A 13,798-nucleotide genomic window follows, 5' to 3' on the forward strand; every position below is an offset into this window, starting at 1 on the left:
ATGGGGCCTCACAAGAGCAGAGTAGAGAGGGACAATCACCTCCCTATCCTCACCCCTCCCTCAGCCCGGCTCCCCTCAGCCCTGGCCCTGCAATGCCGCCCCGCTCCGTGCCGGGCCCGCCCCACCAGCGGCCGTGGGCGGCGCCGTGCGGCTGAGCTCAGCGCGTCGGGAAACCGCCGGGGCCGCCTCCTCGGCAGGCAGCACCGCCCCTCAAGCCGCACACACACTCTCACACACACACACACACACACACACACACACACATACACGGCCGCTTCCTGCGTGGGGCCGGACCCGGCGGGCGGAGCGGCGCCGCTTCCTCCCTCCCTCTCTCCCGCCCGCCGCCGCCTCGCAGGTACCGGGGGTCGGGGCGAGGGGTGCGGGAGCCCTGCGGCGGGTGGGCGGCCTCCCCTCGGGCCTCCTGCCGGGGCCGGCAGCCGCCGCCCCGAGCGCGGCGGAGGGGAAGGTGGAGCGGAACGGAGCGGGGCTTCCGAGCCGGGGCCGCCCGTGGGCGGGGGCCCGAGCCCGGCGGGGCGAGGGGTCGGGCGGGGAGCGGCCGGGGAGCGGCGGCCGAGGGGCGTCTGAGGGCGGGGGGCGGCAGCGGCTCCTCGCATTGCTGCCGGGTGAAGTCATCGCGCCCATTGTCTCCCCTCGGTTCCCCCCCGGGCGGGGCGAGGAGCCCGGCCCGCCCCGAGGAGGAGGAAGGCGAAGAGGAGGCGAACAGGAGGGGGCCCGGCCCGCGCTCCGCGCCGGGTGGGTAACGACGTGCGGCCGCCCGGGACGCCGCGCCTCCGCTCGAGGGATACGGGGGAGGCCCGGCCCGGCGCTGCCTCGGTCCCGGTGTGCGGGGCTTCCCTGTGCGGGGGCGGAGTGGTGCCGGTGGGCGGTGTCGGGCCGGGTGTTCCCGTGCCCGGGTCTCCCCGCGGCGCTGGCGCTGCTCCGTGTCCCGTGTGTGTTGGGGGAGCGGGGACAGGCAGAGCTGCGGCTGGGCGGGGGGTGGCGGCCCTCGTAGCCTTCGTGCCCTCGTGGTCGCTGGCCGAGAGCCGTGTCAGTGCGGGCTGGGAGCGATGGGTGGGTGGATGGAGGGATGGATGGATGCTTCATCGCCTTTGTCGTCGAGGACGGCGTTATTTGTGAAGGGCGAAGGTTGGGAAACGGGTCTCGCAGAGTGGAAAAGCCAGCTCACAAACTCACCGTGTAAATGATCTGTTATTTTTTCCTTAAGAGTTAAGAAAAAAAGTTTTTAGGAAAAAAAAACAGCAAAAACACATTTTTCTCCTGTATTTCACAGTCGGATGAGGGTTTGTTGTGGTTAAATTGGGTAGGAAGGCTGTTCGGTTCGACGTTCGGAGCGAGGTGAAGCTGTGCTCTGTGACCGCCCGTTGTGCGCGGGGCGGCGGCGCTGCTGCTGCGTGGAGCTCTGCCATGATCGAGCTGTAAATACCGAAATGTTTCTGCTCGAAACTTTGTGAAATATGCGAAAACGTTTCGTGTTAATGGCGTGTGAACTAGGCCGGCTCGGGGCGGAAAGTGAAAATGAAAGCTTTGAGCGTGTTGGCAGCGATGCTGCTCTTAAAATCACTGCGCTAAAGGCTTTACAGGAAACCTCTGTATGCGCATTTTCTGCACCGTGCTGGAGTTCCAGCTCTGCTTTATGAAGTCCAGCATCTACCAAACGCGGAGCTGGAGCTGTTGTGTTTGTGTCGGCAGCTGTTCTGGGGTCAGAGGACAGCAGCGATTCTGAGAGGGGGAATCTAAGTGTTTAAGTGTGGCTTCCTCTTACATCCACCAGACAAACATAATGCTTTTCTTACATAAAGACATCGTCAGATTGGGCTTCATTGTGCTGGTTGGAGCTCGGGAGGAAGGAAGGGAGTCGGTAGGTGGGTTTGTTTACCTCGGTGGTGTGTACAAACACGGGGCTCTGCAGTAGTAAATGAATCACTAAGACTCCCGTAGCGTTCCCAGTGAGTGTTGGTACACGTGTTAGGTAAGATTGTATTGTGTGAATACGTTCCAGGCCTTGAATTCTTCTGTCAGTTTGGTGCAGTCTTTTGATGGAGAAAATGAACATGTTTTATTATTCATTAACAGTCTTTAATGTTATTCCACGTGACAAACCTTTAGACTTTGAATTTGTCCATTGAGGAGGTGGTTCTGAATCCCAGCTATCCTGTTTTATTCAGTGAAGCTGATATTCTTTAGGCTTATCAAAAGGATTCTTTGCAAAGATTCCTTTCTCCCTTTCCAGACAAACAAAGTAGGGTGCCAGAATCTTTTCGGAGGACTTCTGCTTTGGAAGTGCTAGGAAAGGTCTTTGAACTCTGAAGTACAACTCAGCTATTCTGCACCACTGATGGCTTTTAGCCAAGCTTGTGGTCTCTATTATGGGGTCAGTTTACTCTGGCCTGTGGTCAGACACCCGTAATTATCTTTGTGATTTGTTTTCAGAGTTGGACCTGGACGCAGCGTACCAGATTAGCAGAATAGATTTGAATACCTGACTGGAACAAATGGATCGATGCATGTTTCAGGCTCTCCTTTTCTCAGCATGGTTCCTGGCATGCGGCTGAGCTGTGAGCTGCTCTGATCCATAGGGTCAGCGAATGCACTGTGGAGGAGCAGTGAAGATGCCCAGTTTAACTTCGGCTTATCCTTGAGGAAGTTAATGTCATTTTTTCCCCCCCCTCTTTTTGAATTTGTCTTCGAGCTGCATTTCTGTTGTCCATTCTGTATTAACTGGTGGAAGATGTGCCAGTTCACTCAGCTACACGTGTAGCACAGCTTGGAGATGCTGAGAATGCTGTATGTAGGACCATAAATTGTTAAATGCATCTGAATCACCTGGAGGTGGCTGCTGCCAGGAAGGTAAAATGTTCCATCAGGCCCTGCAGAAGTCATAGCTTTGTGCTTTGGTTTCATCAGCGTGTTGGTGGCTTTGCTTTCTTTTTCCCTGTAAGAGAAAACATGAAGGAAGCTCCATCAGTTCCTAGGAAATACAGTTTCTTAATATTCCCATATTTCACAAGAGCAGACTTCCTTTAATTTCTGATTACTTGAAGTTTTTTCCATGATCTGATCTAACGTCTCTTCTGTATTTGTTTGTCTTTTACAGTGAAGGAATCTTTAAAGAAAAAGCCGAGTTCTTTTGTTGTTGCACATAGGTTCCATTTCAGATATTGCCTTCTACTTTAACTCACAGAGGAATAAAACCCCAAATACATGGCTGTGAGTTTCAACTAAAGGATCTGTGCTCCGTCACACTATTGTGTGGGTTTTATTTCTGTTAAAGTAGAATTTCAGTCCTTCCCTCTTAAGTGTCCATGTAAAAAAGATTCTTTGGGCACTCTTATTTAATTTCATTTTTAGCGCTCTGTGGTAAATTATATAAGTAGGTCTTTTGTCTATTGCTGATATCTATGGGTAGACTGATTTGTTCCAAGCTTCTGTAAGGTGACAGTCACCTCACAGTCAAGACTTCCTTGTAAGGGTATTTTTGTAGCTGACGGGATCAGTGGAAGAGACATTCTTATCTGAGTTGTAGGAAGGCTCATGCTTCATTCTAAACTGCTCTCTGGTTGTTTTGTATGCGTTTCTGGCAGTTCTCAGGCACTGCAGGACTGTCTCACCTTGGTTTCGGTTGCTGGGCCTTCCCTGGTACTTGTGGCTCTTTATTTTTTTCTCTTAGTACAGCCGTGACTCGAGAATCCAAAACATGGCAGTGATTCCCAAAGAGAACTGTGGGTATTATGTAGGACTAGAATATTGCAGGCCTCGGTTACAGGTTGTTGCGTGCATGGCTCACGCTGGTTTGAGTTGTTGAAAGAGTTTGGAGAAGAAAGAAAAGCCTCATGTCTGAATCGTAAGATATGATTTGCGGTGTCACTCTGAGGTCTTCATTAAGAGGTACGGGGAAGGCCTTTCATTGCAGCTGTTCGGCTGGGCTTTCATGGAAGTTCTTTGAGATTTACCCTACGTTGGGGTTTATCCACAGTGTAAGAGAAGGTAGGAGAAATCATGGAAACATTGTGGTAGGCTTTTCTGCTCTTAAACTGTGGCTTAGTCAGTCATTTGATGGGTGACTGTTGGCATCTTGTTGAACAGTCAAAACACTGCACCTGTACTTGCCTTGTGCGGGGTGACATAGAAAACTTCTAAAGCTGAAGGACGAGTTTCCATCGGGTTCCCTTCACATCTAGTTATATTACACTGGACTGGCAATCTGATACAAGAGCTGCTTTAATGTAAAGCAACCTGGCAGAGGGTCCAAATGAAATGAGCTTAAATAAAAGTTACACGTATACCAATGTTTCCTCAGCCATTAAAACTTCCTTTCTTTAGAGGCCAGAATATCCTCTAATGTTGCCTTCAGCAAGGCATTTGAAGGGCACCTTTGTTTGTTACATTTCAGTTTGCTATAGTCACTTGTTTTTGATTTTTTTCTTTCTTCTTTTTGCTTCCTAAATAGAGCTCCATTCCGTTAATGCAAGTATCCTGTTATTGTCCAGGACAAGCCGTTGTTGTGGGACTCTGTCAGTTCTGTTTCCATTTATAGTTGAGATAAATGACTGTTAAACAAACATTTTTCCATAGGTCCTCAAGCTGCTCCCATAGGGCAGATTAGAGCTCTTGCTCTAAACTGGAGTCCCTGGCTGTCCCCTTCACTTGTTCCGTTTAGTGAACGAAGAGCTTCAGCAAGAGGAATAGCTGTGGAGGAACAGTGTGCCCTAAGAGTCACGGTACTTTGTCCTCATCATGATTCCTTTAGTGCTGTGTATGAGTGCGGCCTGGTCCTGTGCCTTGGGGTTCTGCTGAGCTCTGCATGCTGAGCTGGCACTGAAGATTTTAGTTGAACCATGGGGACTTCACAGTGTTACCTGGCTGACATCTCTGATATGATGACATTGTGATATTAGTGCTGCTGCACTTTATTTATACGCATATGTTTATATATGTGTATGACATATCTAATGGTTGCGTTCCTGTGGAAAAAGGCTTGGTGATGCCATGACTAAATGTGTCATCTTCCCATTTCCTTTGCTGAAAGCACATAGGGCACAGAACTTGCTGTACATTACAGTGAAACTGGTCCAGAGAAGGAAAATTTTGGCAGGTCAGGGCTCAGACTCAGAAAGAAAATATTATATCTTATATAGGAAGTAGAAGACTTTTACTCTGTCTAAGCTAGATAGATGATGACTGCTTTTCTCCCAGTGCTTTGGGCTTTTTATGACCTAAAAATTGATGCCATATGCTCATATTCAACACTGCAGCTTTTCCCTGTCTTGAGATCTAATTGCGCTGAGGCAGTGAATGTTTCATTCAAGTATTAAGTGAACATCTGTAAGGGGACTGTGTATTCAGCGAAGATGCTGACAAAAAGTGGTTGATGAAACAAGTTATGATCGTTCCTTCTTGTTGGAATTCTTTACGTAGGGAGCACCCTGACGTCCCTCAGAGATGTAATAGTGGAAGAACATTTGATTAGGGAGAAGCAATAGCTGCAGTGAGACCACCCAGCCTGCAAGGGAGCTGGAGCACAGCCTGCCACAGAGCTTTTCCTTCTGGTCAGCTGTTGGGAGGTGCCGTAATTGGGGCCTACCTTCCATGTTTTTCCACAGTGGAAAACCTGAGAGAGTGGTTAGGCCCGGAACAGGCTGCCCAGGGAGGTTGTGGATGCCCCGTCCTTGGAGGTGTTCAAGACCAGGTTGGACGGGGCCCTGGGCAACCTGATCTAGTAAATGTGTATGTTTGGTGGCCCTGCCAGGCAGGGGGGTTGGAACTACATGATCCTTGAGGTCCCTTCCAACCCGGGTCATTCTGTGATCTAATATGGTGATGAATTCAAAGAAATATCTGTAAGATGAAGTGTATCCAAGGTTAATATCTTCATTTATAGAACACGTGTTAGAAAAATGTTTATCACAGCTCAGTTTATCTTCAGCTTCTTTGTTGTGCATCCTGTTGGAGGTGTTCCGACTTCATATTCCTCTACTTTTAAGTCAAAAAATAAATAGAACCAAACTTTCAAACTCGCTGGTTTCTGCTGAGTTGAAGACCTCGCTTCAGCTTCCTGAGGAGAGCAGTAGTTTCCATCTCAGTTTTACCTGTAAAGCTATATCTGGTACACAGCTTTTGTTTGACTGTGCCTCTTCAAAAGAAAGGCGTCACGCTTTCCTTTTATGTGATGCTGCTAAAAATACATCTTGAGAGCCCAGGAGCTCTTTTACTCAGGGTCAGAGATGGAGGTATCAAACTTCTGCATCCTTTTTAAGCAACGGGAGTCTCGGTGCTTGTAGCCTGCGAAGCCAGACTGCTGCTTTCCTTCAGTCAGAAACCTGCAGTCAGTGCAGGTTTATCTGTGGGACAGCATAGAGAAGAAACCTGCAAAGCTACTGTGCTTCCGTATTCTTTTAATTTCACAATGCTGTGGTTTTAAACAATCTCCATTTGGACAGAGGGGTTTTCTGTATCTATTAACCAAAAGCATTTTCCTCCTCGAGTTCCTACTTGAGTAATTACTTTTTTTCCCCTTTCTTTCTTGCCCTTCTTGTTTCTGTTTGGTGTGGGCTTTTTCCCCCCCTTACGTGGTAGTGTGTTTTTGTTCAGACTTTGCCTTTGGTGGATAGTTGCAGAAAAAAATGGACTTTGTCTTCTGTGACCTGACACCAGGCAGAAATTCAGCTGGGGCAAGGATAGGAGAGAGCTGTGTAAGCTCAGCACTGGAGTCCCGAGTCTTTCCATTATTAACAATTAAAGATGATTCCACGATAAATTAGGTAACGGATTAACTCACTAAAGAAAAGAGAACAAGGGTAAACAAAGAGAAGGATCCTGCTTTGCAAGAATTTGGATTATTGGGATTATGTGCTGCCTGTGTGTCTGGAAAAGAAACAATCTCCCCTGTTTTCAGTGTTAATTTAGTTAGTAGAGATAAGGTTTGCTATGTGCCAGATAAAGTTATCTTTTGTCATTGAATCGAATCTTTGCAAGGAGCTGTTGTTTGCTGGGAGGGCGGATTAAGAAATAAAAGCATCTGGAAGCATCTTGTTTAGTCCTGCCCAGCAATGCTCTGCAGCTTTTGCTCTCAAACAGTAAGCAGTGAGAATGGGTTCTTCCCACCTCCTGCACCCTGCCCTAATCAATTACCATCTCCTAGTGTTGTTTGAGTAAAGAATGAGCGAGGACATGCTTTTCTTATCAGTGTAGTGTTTTTCTCCTGCTTTTGTTCCTAAGGTGTGATTTATTTTATTTTGTAGGGCTGTGTAATTAGTTCCTATCATTTCCTCTTGTTTTGAGTCATACAGTATTACCTTTCAGTTTTAAGTGTAATTTGGGTTGAAATACGGAATAAGTTGGGTTTGAGCTGTGGCTTAGATGTGACCCCTTAAAAACTGGGGATGTTTGTACTATATGTCTTCTGAAGCCATCACACAAAGACATGGCACAGGCACAAGGATTGTGGAGCCACAGTATGCTCCTGTCTTTTATATGAACATGTTGCTGTTCACCTTTGGTGGTTAAAGGTAAAGAATGTGCATCTTAATATGGTTGGTGTTCCTCCTGCAGGCTGGGAAAACGCACCTCAGTAAGGTTGCATTGTGCTAAAAATCGTTTGCAAGAGAGGCAAATCAGAACCCCAGAAGGAACGAGCTTCCTGCTGGCAATGCAGCAAACTGAAATGCGACGATTTGTGGAAAGCAGATCGATCCTTTTCTCTTGGTGGTTGGTTTTCTTTTTTGTTTGTTTCCTTTTGAAAGTGGTATAAGTTCCCAAGTGCACTGTGAAAGCAATCGGTCTAAAGGCAGAACGAGTCACCTGCAGGGTTGAACTCCCAGAAACGTGGGCCTTGGTTCTGTAGTATGAAACTGCAGGCAGGGCGGTCACCTGAACCTGAGTGACTTTGCATTATTTGGTGATTGAGATAAAATTTGTTTTAGTGATTGAGTAGGTTTTGTTTTGAGTAGTAGTTGTTGATTTTTCCCCTAAAGGGTGGAAGGATCAGGTTTACATTCACTGTCCTGTGAATGTGAAGTTCTGAAGCTCTTTAACTGAGATATGACTTCTGGTATCGTCTACGTGTGTGTATTTCTTGAATGAGCGTTGTGCAAAACAGTGTGTTTTGTAGGTGGAGAACTGCACAGCTTTCAATAGAGGGCAGAATTTAAAAACTCAGCTCCTCTTCATGTGATGAAGGTGAGGAGGATGCCTCCAGGATGCTGGTAGTGTAGCTTCCTTGCTTGGAAGCCATGATTGAGTGCACTAGAAATACTAGAAACAGGATATGGCTTCTGCAGCAATTAGATGGCTTCTTTGCCACCTTCTATTAACAATAAAGGTCAACAAGGTGAAATTGATTCCTCTGTTGCCTGCAGTGTGTCATTTTGAGGTTTCAGGTCAGTTGAGAAATACCAGAATTCAGGTTGAAGAAGCAAGCATAGCCTAATCACCTTCTGTGTCTATCCTTATTCAGCTGCAGTCCTTAATTATAAAGCTGTGGTTTTTTGGTCTGTTGCTTTTCCCCCAGATAAATAAGTGATCCTCAGAATGCTTTTTGCCCTGTACGCTGCGTAGTCGATCTGGGTTTGGCAACACTACACCTTGTCCGTAGGGCAACTGTTTTCTTTCAGTTAGTCTGTAGATGTACTGTAAACAAAACAAGAAGAATGAAATAATTTTCTTCTTCCTCGATTAAGGCATCTGAATAATGGCTGTGTATAGCTATCTCATCTTTCTGCTTTGTGGTTGATATGATCTTTGTTGGAAGCCAAGGAGAACTCTTCATAGGTCAACACTAGTGGTATTTCTTGGCTTTTTTTTTGTATGCATACTTCTACTTACTTGATAGCGCAGACATCTTTGGACACATAACTTGCTGTATAACATAGAATTGAGGCTCTTGGGCATCTCAGATCTAGCGCCTGAGGCTGGTAAATGGTTCCATCCTTAACCATATGCTTTAGTATCTTATTTGATTAGAGGAATATTAACCATTCTACTTCAGTGGGATGTATGTAATATTATAGGGTTTCATCAGCATTAATCTGACGTGTTCTGCAGTGGCCTGTCAGGAAATTGGTTTCCTCTTGCACAGTATTCAGTATTGTTCTGTTCTTCCTTTACTATAAGGAGGATGATCAGTAAGAACAAACAAATGGAATACTGACTAGTGACCTGCTAAGTGTGAATCTGGCAAAGATTCTACAGGGGAGGAAGAAGTAAAAGTCATGCAATTAAACCATCGTAAGGTGCTTTAGCCCACATATCTAAACTGCATGAAGAAAACAGGTTTAATCCCTGAAGTTTTTACTAATGATTTGTGTGTGGTTTCCTAGTTGTTAATAATTGTAGTCGTACTGATGGGTTTGCAACCTCTTGCTAAGCAGGCCTTTGGTATTTGAGCTCATCGTATCTAATAATACTTCGTCATGCTTTACAGGATTGGCCCTAGACAGTATGATCCATTTGTGTGCAGGGGGTTTTGTGAGTATCTTCCTGCTGTGGAGGACCAGGCTGTAAAGGAAGGCACGCTTTGGCAGCACAAGCCTCTTCTGCTGTTTCTTTCTTGTCGCCAGCAGTGTACCTTTTACTTTCTGCCTGTTCAAGTGTTTTATCCAAATCCTATTCTAATGTAATCAGTTCTGATCTTCATTGAGAAGTTTCCAACTCAATCTGAATTTATACCCTTTCAGTACCTAATCTGATGCCTTTCTCTTCTTTCATTTGGCACTGCTCCCTCTGTCAGCTTTCCCGGTTCTGCTGCTCTTTGTGCGGTCTCCTTGTTATCCGCTCTCTACGCTTGTTAACTCATTTTCCTCTAGTGTTTGCAGTCTCTATTTTGGGGTACTTTGGCCCTAGTGTGTTGTGTATCTGGAAATGAAAGGTAGACCTTGTTCAGTTCCAGGTTGGTTCAAGTGCAGGGGGATTCCTAACACCTAAAATGTGTGCTGTTTGCTACAAATTACATATTCCTCTCTTGCCAGTATTCATTCCAAGGCCAGTAAAATGTATATCCTAGATAGATTCACAAGGTTGGAAAGGACCCACAAGATGATCCAATCCAACTGTCCTCCCATAACCATTGCTACCACAAGCCACTAAACTATATCTCATAGCTCCTCATCCACCTCTTGAATGCTACCAGGGATGGTAATACACAAGTCAGAATTCCAGTCCCGGTCTCAAAGCAATACTCTTGCTTAGCCTTTCCATAGGAAATATTTCAAGTTTTGGATTTGTTTTTTCAATGATAACTTTCAAAAAAATAAAATCCAAAAGCTTAAAGAATTTGCTTAAGCAGCTTTTTAGAAATAACTGTGCTGAAGATCCTTAGCATAGAACTTTTCAGCCCAGTTTGCTTGAGAGGCAGCAACTAAGCTGATTTGGAAATAGGATGTTATAATGGGAAGTGACAGACGGTTGTAATAAGAGTAGTGGCTTTTCTTTTAACAAGAGATCCTTGTCTTTTGGGATAAATGACATCCTAAATTGTAAAAATGAGGTGAGTCACGATGCCTTTTACTTCTTATTACATGGGTTTCTGTTTTCAATAGGATGGTTCTATTTTTCCAGTTTGACTTAATCTGGCTGTCTGCTTACATTCTCCTCCCCCGTACCATCTGCTGCTTAACGGTGAGGTGCTATACCCATCCTTACGTTAAGCCTCTGGTAGGTCTGCTGTACTCTGTGTTGGCTCGTGTCTGGCTTGTCAAGAGAGGTCTGACAAATTGTTGAGTTTTGGGAATTACTCCCACAAAATAGTGTAGTGTGCTAATTTGGAAGCTTAGCAGCTGCCCTCAGGACATTGTTAATGCAGCAAATAGCCTCAGTAGTTTAAGATGTTAAGTCTGTGGCCACCTCCTGCTTATTGCTCTCTCCCTCTCGGTATCTACTAACCTACAGCCATCGATGTAATGAAGTGCGTGCCCTTGCTTCAGTTGAGGTCTGAAAAATACAGCTTAAAGGTATCTTATTGTTTAAACAGAACGTCTAATTTTGCTCTGAAGTGTTTTCCTGGTGCTGTGGCCATTTTATTCTCTGTTTTGGATTATAGAGCCAGCAGTTGTTAGTTCTCTGAAAAACTCTGAGGTTATTTTCCTTCTGTAATGTAGAGAGACAAGTATTGAAGGCTGTGTTCTCCTGTACTGACACAAGATTTATTTGTAACAATCTTAAATAGCTTTTAAATGAAATTATACACCTGCTTCCTCTAATGCATTTGTGTAGCTATTTTCTTTGGAACTGCAGGAGGAAATAAATGGTTGCAGATAAACAGTGAAACTCCTGACTTCAAAGAGCTTCCTTCAAAAGCAGGCTAAGTTCACTCTCCTTTCTCAAATGAGTAAAACCGAAATGTAACTTACCTTGTTCAGTTTTGTCCTTACCCATATGTATATGAATTTTTCATCGTGGGTCTTGCATAGGAAAAGAATTAGTAGTACTGGATCATCATAGAATGGATTGGGTTGGAAGAGCCCTCAAGGATCATCAAGTTCCAATCCCCCTGCCACATGATGGGTTGTCAGCTGGTAGGTCAGGGGTGTCCTGTATGAGTACCGGGTGAAGTTTATTGGATTTATTTTTCTCTATTGCATATCCTTCTTGTGTTGTGTGGTTGTGTTTTTGTTTTGTTTTTTTAATAAAAAGCTCTCTGCAGGTAAGCTCCCTGCTTGAGAAGAGATTATGGAGCTGAAGTGTTCTACACTAACACTGTAGGACAGCGTCTTTTCTTCAGTGAGTCCTTACCTGGAGTATCCCCAAAATAGACTAGACAGCACCTGTCCTCATAGTTTTCTTAACTGGGATGTTACTTAAGGAATCTGATTAAAACATAATAGCTTTTACTGACAGAGGCTGCTAAATCAGGATGCGTGTGGATATCTGATCTTCAAATAAGCTTATGCATACACACAGATCAACTGTTTGTAAGTTTTGGACGCCTGCTTGTTTTCATTATCCTTCATCACTGAAATACTAAGTGCTCCTCAACCTCTGTTTTTAGATTTCAGCGACAGTCAGTTTCTTTTGCAGCTCTGACTTGCAAGGACCCCTTTCTGTTACCCACCTACCACTTTGGGTGCACTGCATGTGTGTTTCTGCAGGTTTCAGAAGTATGTATTTAGTGTTTTCAAAAACCAAACTTGTTCTTCCCCTTTGGTCTGTTATCAGAACTTTTTATTAAGCTCTGCCATTCTAATGTTGTGCTCTGTAATACATTGCATACACCAGTCTTCTGGAAAGAACGACATTTCTAAGATATCTACCAGTTCAGCTCTGCCTCACAGAAGTTTTTGTTGAGAGAAGCATTTTCCGAGTTCATGATAAGCAATTTATTTTATTGTTCTTGGCAAGCCAGACCTGGTGTGAATTCGATATGACTACAAGGCCTATGTTTTATATAAAAATGCTCTCTCTAGGTCAGGATGTGATCTGATTTCCTCTTGCCTTAATCAGGGCGTGTTATTAAATGTTATATCTTCAAAAAGAGTATTTGTTAGAAAAGGGAAATACAACTTTATGCCGCATGAAGGTAATGTTAGTAACTGTCAGGCTACAAACTTGGCTTATCTCTCAACAGACTTGTACTAGGTTTGAGGGAGCTCATGTTCCTCAAACAAAACTGTGTATAAATGCTCATTTTTTAAAAGGCGGAGCTTTGTGTTACAGGAGCATCTGCAATCTAGAGCATCAAGTTAAAAGCTGTCCTTCTATCCAGCTATAGAATCACAGAATCACGAAGGTTGGAAAAGACCTCCAAGATCATTCAGTCCAGCTGTCCACCTACCATCAATATTTCCCCACTAAGCCACGTCCCTCAGTACAACACCTGAATGTTCTTGAACACCTCCAGGGACAGTGACTCCACCACATCCTGGGCAGCCTGTTCCACCCCCTGACCACTCTTTTGGAGAAGAAACTTTCCCTGACGTCCAACCTGAGTCTCCTCTGGAGCAACTTGAGGCCGTTCCCTCTAGTCTTATTGCTGTGTGGGAGAAGAGGCCGATCCCCACCTCACCACAACCTCCCTTCAGGCAACTGTAGAGAGCAATAAGGTCTCCCTTGAGCCCTGTCTTTCCCAGGCTAAGTACAGAGGGATGATCACCTTCCTGCTCATGCTGGCAATGCTATTTCTGATACAAGCCAGGATGCCACTGGCCTTCAAGGCCACCTGGGCACACTGCTGGCTCATGTTCAGCCGAGCATTATCCAACACCCCCAGATCTGTTTCCTCTACACAGCCTTCCTGTTTCTCTGCCCCAAGCCTGTAGCGTTGCCTCGGGTTGTTGTGGCTGTAGTGCAGGACCCTACTACACTTGATCTTGTTGAACTTTGTCCCATTGGCCTCAGCCCAGTGATTCATCCTGTCTAGACTCCTCTGTAGGGCCTTCCTACCCAGACAGGATAACTAAGTGCAGTTTGTAGTCAATTAGTTTATTTTTGAGGCATGCAAGATAATGAGGAAATAGAAGATTTAGAGCAAAACAAGTAATTTTGAGTAATTGGACTGCTATTACAATATACGGTATTTTTCTTTAGTTCTGCAAATTTGATAGCTAAGCAGGCTTTTTCCCTTCTGACCCCTTCAGGTGGCTGTGAAAGCTTGGCAGCCTGGGATGGAATTGCTCTAACAAGTGTCAGCTTCAGCAGAAGCCATCCAGCCTGCTCCGGGGGGATTTTACCTCTATTCCAGTAATACTTGACATAAGAGGAAAATACGATGTCAGCACGCAGAAAGACTTGTTAGTAGCACAGAAGCCATACCTGGGTAGGACATGGTTTTGTTCATTTTTTCCTTGTG

General features: G+C 45.3%; 1 protein-coding gene across 4 annotated transcripts in view; it reads left to right on the forward strand.

The window, feature by feature from the left end:
* The first annotated feature begins 237 nt into the window (after nucleotides 1-237).
* RNF19A (ring finger protein 19A, RBR E3 ubiquitin protein ligase) overlaps nucleotides 238-13,798 on the forward strand; it is a 48,140-nt gene continuing 34,579 nt past the window's right edge. The window contains exons 1-2 of one of the 4 annotated variants that reach the window (XM_085537174.1): nucleotides 238-355; nucleotides 13,587-13,765. The gene's annotated coding sequence lies outside the window, so the exon portion shown is untranslated. Of the gene's footprint in view, nucleotides 356-577; nucleotides 754-13,586; nucleotides 13,766-13,798 lie in introns of those variants that run through there. The other 3 variants (XM_085537175.1, XM_015856000.3, XM_015856002.3) reach the window with 3 other exon arrangements.

The sequence above is a fragment of the Coturnix japonica genome, chromosome 2 (genome assembly GCF_054131305.1).
Source record: "Coturnix japonica strain WE chromosome 2, WE-NBRP24, whole genome shotgun sequence".
Classification (NCBI taxonomy): domain Eukaryota; kingdom Metazoa; phylum Chordata; class Aves; order Galliformes; family Phasianidae; genus Coturnix; species Coturnix japonica.